This window comes from Polypterus senegalus, chromosome 6, assembly GCF_016835505.1.
Source record: "Polypterus senegalus isolate Bchr_013 chromosome 6, ASM1683550v1, whole genome shotgun sequence".
Classification (NCBI taxonomy): domain Eukaryota; kingdom Metazoa; phylum Chordata; class Cladistia; order Polypteriformes; family Polypteridae; genus Polypterus; species Polypterus senegalus.
Genome location: NC_053159.1, coordinates 21,956,512 through 21,962,511, shown reverse-complemented (window position 1 = coordinate 21,962,511; position 6,000 = coordinate 21,956,512). Strand labels below are relative to the sequence as shown.

At 39.5% G+C, this 6,000-nt stretch overlaps 1 protein-coding gene across 6 annotated transcripts in view; it reads left to right on the top strand.

Moving 5' to 3' along the window:
- Positions 1 to 4,091: 4,091 nt before the first annotated feature.
- Positions 4,092 to 6,000, top strand: part of LOC120530863 — a 92,241-nt gene continuing 90,332 nt past the window's right edge. For all 6 annotated transcript variants that reach the window (XR_005634026.1, XR_005634030.1, XR_005634024.1 and 3 more), the window contains exon 1: positions 4,092 to 4,383. The gene's annotated coding sequence lies outside the window, so the exon portion shown is untranslated. The remainder of the gene's footprint in view (positions 4,384 to 6,000) is intronic.

Here is a 6,000-nt window from a genome sequence, read left to right as displayed (position 1 = left end):
GACATGTAATATGACAGGTTTAGGCAACAAGATCAGCAACTCAATCGTTAAGTTTGACATTCCCTCAAAAAAGACGTTGTGTAATGTGACATCGGCTTTAGATAGAAGATAAATAAGAAGCAGGTTATTAATGGAGGATGGGTGAATTTTCAGTTTCAGTACTGCTTAATTAGTAAAAGAAAGAAAAATCTGCAATCCAGACTCTTGATTATAAAGAAAAAAATATAACTGGATCGATCGTTGCCTAATATCCATCCATCCATCCATTATCCAACCCACTATATCCTAACTACAGGGTCACAGAGGTCAGCTGGAGCCAGTCCCATCCAACACAGGGCGCTAGGCAGGAAACAAACCCTGGGCAGGGTGCCAACCCACCACAGGTTGCCTAATATACTACCTTGAAATATGTACTATGCATTACAAGGCAATTGTCATTGCTTTCTTCTAAATGCAAGCAGAAATTACACATTATCAAAAAGACTTGGAAGTGTCAGTAGACTCACTGCCTTCGATAACTAAAATAGTTACAAAATTATTAAACCAGATATAAAGAAGATATGGATCTACACAAAAGTGAAAAAAATACATTAAAGTTCGTTTCACCCTGAAAAGGGGAAAAAGAAAGTTAGAAACAGAGCATTTCAGCTGAAGGCCTTCACTGGATCTTATATAACTAGTTATGTGGAATACAAATGAGTGGTTAAGCCTGTATTGTATACCACACTTGTGAAGCTCCGTCTGGAATACACTGGACAATTCTGGCCTCCATAAAAAAGGGCAGAAAGGAAATACAGGACTGCAGGGTATGAGCTATTAAGAAAGACCGAAGGAGTTTTACATTTACAGCTCCTAAAACTGCGACTACGTGGTGTACAGATGGATGGAAATATTCTGACATAAAAAGGGAATAAATTATAAAGGTAGTATGAAAGATAATAATCACAGCAGTGCTGTGGTTAACTTTATTGTCTAACAGCTCTAAAAAGATCAAGTTAAAATCCCAGTCTGTACATTCTTTGCATATCTGAAATGGAGCTGTTCCTAATACTCTGGTTCTCTTTCGAGATTTAAAAAATACAAGATTGACAGATGACTCTTACATGGCCACAAGTGAGTGTGGAACTGAGGGTACAGTGTGATAGAATAGCATTCTGTATGAGGCTTTGACTCTTCTTATCTTTCAATGTTTTGTTCTGTACCACAGGGTATATAACTGGACAGCACAGTACTAGAGTGAGATAAAAAGGGAAAATGTCCACAAAATCTATTTATCCATTTTTTGAAAATATTTATCCATTACAGACATAATTAATTACATCTATATAACACTTTCCTACCCCACCCAAAGCACTTTACATAAACACTGGGGAACCACTTCAACTACCACCAATGTGCAGCATCCACCTGGATGAGGTGACGGCAGCCATTTATGCACCTTTACTCTCATCACGTATTAGCTGTTAGGTGTTGAACAGGTGAGACAGACAGTTAACCAGTAATGAGCAGTGGATGATTAGGGACCAAAATGACCAGGCTATGGTGGGATGTTTAGCCAGGACATCGGGAAACACCTTACTCTTTTCAAAGATGCCTAAAGATCTTTCAAGCCATAGAGAGTCAGGACATCAGTTTTGCATCTCATCTGAAGGATGGTGATGATTTTTACAGCACGGTGTCCACACTGCACTGGGGCATTGGGATCCACACACCAATCACAGGTAAGCGCCCCTTGATGACCTAACCAACAACTCTTCCAGCACCAACCCAAGCCTTATATGCTCTCCTTTCAACTAACACATATGTGTGTGTGAATATGTACTGTTTGCAACGGCTTCTATAAATGGACTTTTGAAGTTAATTACTTTTAAGTCAGCCTCCGCACACCTCTTTTTGGGTGTTTATTATTACCAGCCTTCGTATATATCAACAGGGTAACAGGATACTGCTGCTTCCAGTAGCTTTGGGCACAAGGTAGGAACCAGAATTCTTCACAAGACACTTTAACACCTTCTCAAATTGTGCTCACTCATATTTAACTATTTATTTATTGTCAATTAACCTATAATGTATTTTTTTGGGAAGAGAAGGTGGGTACTTCAGTTGTCCACAAGACCTACTGTGTGAAATCCTTGGGACAAAGCCTGGGGACAAAGCCTGGAAACAATGAGTAATGACTTGAGAACATTTATGTTAGGTAGAGGAGCTGGGTCTTCTTTTGGCCTTGGAACCCTTGCAGATTTTGTTTTCTTTTTTTCGTCCATCTTAACTGGAGTATTTTTTTCTGTCGTCACAGCCATCTGACCTTATCATTGTACTCATCTTTAGAAACCTAGAATACAACATTATAGAGGACTCCACTTTTGCACTAATTATATATCTACGTTATGTAAGCTCATATTGGCTTATTTTTATTACTTATTCAGTATTATTCTTACCTAATTGAATTTGTGTTTCTTTTCTTGTAGCTATTTCTTTGACATTGTGTAAAGCAGTTTGAGGTAAACTGTGTGTATGAAAATGAGCTATAGAAATACATGTTGTTGTTTGTAAATATAACAAACTACAAACAACAACCTAGCTAGTAATTTACCTCTGGATCTATAGACAGTAGTTCTAACCTCTGTGCCACCATACCATTTCATGAATAAATTAATATTATATTAGATTAGATTAACTTTACTAACCCCAAGGGGAAATTTGGATGCAGACAGCTGCAGAAACATAAAAAACAAGGATATAGACTCATTGAAAAAATAATTAATCAATGAAAAAATGTATATTGTTTAGAAATAGCAAAATTAATTTAAAGAGTATCAGCATTTAGTGCATCGGAAGGAAGCATTGATTTGCCTGATAGCAGTGGGAAAAAAAGACCCCGATGAGCTTCTTAGCACACCGTAGTGCAGGGGTGGGCAAAGTCATTCCTGGAGGGCCGCAGTGGCTGCAGGTTTTTGTTCCAACCCAATTGCTTATTAAAAGAAGCACTTATTGATCTTGAAACACTTCTGCTTCACTTTAGTTATCGCCCTCATTAAGATTTTGAACCCTTATTGCTTATTTAAGTCTTAAACAGCTGCATTCTCGGTTTTTAATTGCTCCTTATTAGCAATAAGATGCAAATGATAAAAGAAACCAGCAGTTATCCATTTTGCTTGTTACCCTTTACACCTGTGTGTATTTATCGTGCACTATTTGGTTTAATTAAATACTTGGAAGGAAAGAGAAGAGAAAAAAATGAAGGATTGAGAATTACCTATCTGTTTTACACTTCAAAGTATTTGGATAATATCCTTAGAATGGAAAAAAAATCTAGGATATGAGAATGACTTGACATAGCAGAGTTAAAGCACTAACAAGCCATGAAATGTAATTATTGGCAAGGATTGTTTTCTAATTAAGCAACTGGGTTGGAACAAAAACCTGCAGCCACTGCGGCCCTCCAGGAATGACTTTGCCCACCCCTGCCGTAGTGGAATGTGCCTGGGTCTAAAAGAGAGCGCCCCCTTGAGGGGATGAAGGGTTCTTTTTATGATGGTATCCATTTTTGCACCATCCAACTTGTCCATGACAGCTTCAAGTGTGTCCAGCCCTGTGATGGACCAGGCTTTCCTTTTAGGTTTGTTCAGGCATTGTGCAACTTAGGAGCTCATATCCACCCAATTTCTTTAAAATGAATAAACGACTAGCCGTGAAAGACGTGCAGAAAGGCGCGTTTTTACCTTATGAACTAACTGTTTTAAAAGTGCAATTGAGTTTACCTTTCTGAAGGTCCTCCTTCTACGCGTTACACGCATACTTGTTTGGGTATTGGGCCTCTGATGAAAATACACACTATTTCAGTAAATGAACGCAGTAGGCTTTACGATTCGATAACATGTCTGGCGACAAATCGAATCTCATACATAAACAGTTTGAAAACGAGTAGCTGATAGACTGTAGGAGACGTGGGCTCCCGCTAACAGTCACAAACATACAGCGGGTCAGGGCGCGGGCGCGCTACTTCAGAGTAGACGCGCGCACGTCGTCTTCCTTTCCACCTCCCACAGCCCGCCCTTTCTCCTTCCTCCCTTTCGCCGCTGAAGCCTGACAATAGTGACACGCGCTGGGGCACACGCTGTCAAGCTTCTAGCGCGCGGGCGGCTTGTCGCGTGTCGCCTCGCTTGCTATTCTCTCGCGCTCTCTCTCTCTCTCTTTCTCGCTCGCTGTCTGAGCAGCTGCTCAAGAGTCGGCGTGGACTCCAGGAACCAGCGTTGGGAGAGCCGACAGATTCTTGTTAGTCTGGAACTGAGAAGGGAAAGAAGTCGGCAGGCAACGAAAGCTCCGTCGCGCACTTCAGCTTTCTTCTGACCTGCGTTGAGTATCATCAGGCAGGCTATTCTGGTTAGATTTTCCCACTTTAGGTGTATTATATTTGTGCTTGTGGGTGGATGGTGAAAGATGGATGTGTCAGTGTGTCTTTGTAAAGGGAAAAAAAGGACGGAAGTTCATTTATAAGCTGACAGTTAAAAAGAAAACGAGCCTATTGAAAGCCCAGTAGTAAAAACAAACGTAGGGTTTAATTCTCTGAGTGTTTAAGTGCGTCTGCGTTAGTGCATATGCGATATAAAAACCCCATAAGTTTCCTAAATCTTAGTTTTTCTATGTTGAGGTTGCTAGACATCCAAGTCCTGTTTTAGGAGGAAGCACTTAATGAACTTGTGTATCAGCTTGGACTTTAAAGGTGTTGGTGAAAGTGAATGCACGCGGAAACATTGAAAATCTCAGCTAGAGCACCAGTAATAAGGTGCTTCTCAGATTTTATGTATGTTCAATATTTTAAAGCTAAAATATGTTCAATGTTTTAAAGATAAAGTTTTCTCCCTTTCACAGCCCTAATCCATATCTTTCTATGTACATCCACTTTTCATTCTTTGTACGTCTACACTACCAGTCAAAAGTCTGGACACACCCAGAAATTCTAATGTTTTTGATAAAAATTGATAATTTTTTTCATTAAATTCGTTTTAACTGCAGTTTTATTTACCAGCGGTCAAACATAGCACTAGTGATACTTCCCAAACTTGTTAAAAAAAAGTAAGTCATATCTTCTTATATAATACGCTACCGTGGCTGTTCGTTTGTCTGTCCAGGATTTTAAATCACCTGTAGCTTGCAAACTGTTTGACCTACTGACCTGAAATTTAGTACACATATACTACGTGACACCTACTATCCGTTTTCGGGGTGATTATTGACTTCCAGGGTTACTCCTCTTTTTATTTTTATTTTATTTTATTGTAAAAACAACTCTCGGCAGCAGGGTGGCCGTGCGGCGCATGCCTATGGGCGCCATTCTCTTCCCTACCACCTTCACCGTCACTTCCCCTGACTCTTCATATCTTAAATCATTCTTGAGGAGAGTGCCAGCATAAGTGAAAAATTAAAGAAAACGCACAAAGTAATTGCAACAAAACACTGACAATCCGTTTTAACGTGAAAAGATCGAAACGAAAGAAGAGAAGAAGCAGGTCGCTAGGGTGAACAAAAGAAGAGCTGATCAGGATGCAGCAAGAGCATCAAACCTCAGAGCAAACGAATGGTAAACGTACAGAGAAAGAGGAATGCTCAAGTCAAGTGTATTTGCAGTTTTGCTATTACTGGTTACAGTATATTTGAAAATTTACATGTGTTTCCAAAGCCAAGAGTTTATGTAGCCATACACCCCTCCATTTTGTGATCTTCATAATCCTCTTCACGGCTGCAAATTGCCAGAGGTTCAACTAAGTAGCAGCAGACAGAACTCAACTCTGTACAGGGTCAGAGTATATATTTTGTGTGCAATAGTATAGCATAATAGCCTAGCAAAGAAACATACAAAAATATTTCATGGGCCAAGACACCAAAAGTGTTAAAATATGGTGTATGAAGTTCAATAAGTGCCTACAAAATTACTTGGTAAAGTCAGCCAAGTTTAGGTAAAGAAAACGTTTACAACCACATTTGCTATAGAAAGATTAC